The sequence below is a fragment of the Pollachius pollachius genome (genome assembly GCF_949987615.1).
Source record: "Pollachius pollachius genome assembly, chromosome: 13".
In the NCBI taxonomy this organism is placed as follows: Eukaryota; Metazoa; Chordata; class Actinopteri; order Gadiformes; family Gadidae; genus Pollachius; species Pollachius pollachius.
In genome coordinates, this window is record NC_136946.1 from 1,929,216 (window position 1) to 1,931,239 (window position 2,024).

At 51.0% G+C, this 2,024-nt stretch overlaps 1 protein-coding gene across 1 annotated transcript in view; it reads left to right on the top strand.

Annotated features, from left to right (window-relative positions):
• Positions 1-1,868: 1,868 nt before the first annotated feature.
• The window catches only part of carmil1 (capping protein regulator and myosin 1 linker 1), a 30,932-nt gene continuing 30,776 nt past the window's right edge, over positions 1,869-2,024 (top strand). Inside the window, exon 1 of the mRNA XM_079749829.1 lies at positions 1,869-2,024. This exon is cut by the window's right edge and continues 410 nt beyond it. The gene's annotated coding sequence lies outside the window, so the exon portion shown is untranslated.

A 2,024-nucleotide genomic window follows, 5' to 3' on the forward strand; every position in this document is an offset into this window, starting at 1 on the left:
GAGTACAGACAAGGAGGAGGAGGAGGAGGAGAGACGAGGAGGAGGAGTAGAGAGGAGGAGGAGGAGAGCCGAGGAGGAGGAGTAGAAAGGAGGAGGAGGGGGACGAGTACAGACAAGGAGGAGGAGGAGGAGGAGAGACGAGGAGGAGGAGTAGAGAGGAGGAGGAGGAGAGCCGAGGAGGAGGAGTAGAAAGGAGGAGGAGGGGGACGAGTACAGACAAGGAGGAGGAGGAGGAGGAGAGACGAGGAGGAGGAGTAGAGACGAGGAGGAGGAGAGCCGAGGAGGAGGAGTAGAAAGGAGGAGGAGGGGGACGAGTACAGACAAGGAGGAGGAGGAGGAGGAGAGACGAGGAGGAGGAGTAGAGAGGAGGAGGAGGAGAGCCGAGGAGGAGGAGTAGAAAGGAGGAGGAGGGGGACGAGTACAGACAAGGAGGAGGAGGAGGAGGAGAGACAAGGAGGAGGAGTAGAGAGGAGGAGGAGGAGAGCCGAGGAGGAGGAGTAGAGAGGAGGAGGAGGGGGACGAGTACAGACAAGGAGGAGGAGGAGGAGGAGAGACAAGGAGGAGGAGTAGAGAGGAGGAGGAGGAGAGCCGAGGAGGAGGAGTAGAGAGGAGGAGGAGGGGGACGAGTACAGACAAGGAGGAGGAGGAGTAGAGAGGAGGAGGAGGAGGGATAGGGAGGAGGAGGAGTCGAGAGGAGGAGGATCATGGAGGTGGTGTGTTCAGAGGGCTACATTCCTGGTTCTTGTGATTGTGTACTGCAGAAGAATGTATTTATTTTTGTTATCATTTCGTTTGAGCATTGTTGATTATTATTTCTCACATCAACACTGTAACGGCCAGTACGTGAAACATTCCCTGCACCACACACACACACACACACACACACACACACACACATACTCTTACTTATACTGTGTGTTACTTAGCATTGTGAACATCCTCACTGTACCCACAGAGATAGATTGTTGTTTCTCTTTCTTCTGACTAATGTACTTATTGTAAGTTGCTTTGAACAAAAGCATCTGCTGAATGTCCTGAATGTAAATATTGAGGAATCGCAGTTAGGACATTCTTAGTACCTGGGCATTATTTCTTCCTATAAAACTAATAAATAATTCATCAGACCTGTGGCCTGTGTGTTGAAGAGACCTTAAAGTCAATTGAATAAATGTTCGTGTGTGTGTGTGTGTGTGTGTGTGTGTGTGTGTGTGTGTGTGTGTGTGTGTGTGTGTGTGTGTGTGTGTGTGTGTCATATAGTTTGAGTAACGGTTACCCCGTTACGATAACCTCGCGCTCCTCCGCCTGACTCGAACCCATGCGGGTGCGACAGAGAGGGTGGGACTAGAGGTAACCGGAACCACGGCGCCCCCTGGTGGCGCAACAGAGAGGGTGGGACTAGAGGTAACCGGAACCACGGCGCCCCCTGGTGGCGCATCAGAGAGGGTGGGTCTAGAGGTAACCGGAACCACGGCGCTCCCTGGTGGCGCATCATAGAGGTTGGACTAGAGGTACCCGGAACCACGGCGCCCCCTGGTGGCGCATCAGAGAGGTTGGGACTAGAGGTACCCGGAACCACGGCGCCCCCTGGTGGCGCATCGGAGACGCGCAGTCTTACCGTCGATTGTTTCTGGAGTTGTCTACTTATCGTCAATCAACTGCGTTCATGATGTGCATTCAATTGTATTTAAGTTTTTTTAATACAAAGTGCCTAACAAGGGAAACACAACAACAACCAGAAATACAACTAGTTTAAAATAACACGTTGGATTCATTATAGGGAGGTAGATCTCGACAAACTAGATTCCACACTAAGCTTAACTAAAAAGTGTTTTTGCCTAAAAACATCTGGGACTCGTTCAAAACATCTGGTGGGATCAGGTAAAATATTGTCTGTAAAGTTAGTCTGCTCTACAGGTAACTCACTTGGTCCAATTGGACTAGTCTCAGTTAACTCACCTGGTCCTGTTGGACTAGTCTCAGGTAACTCACCTGGTCCTGTTGGACTAGTCTCAGGTAACTCACCT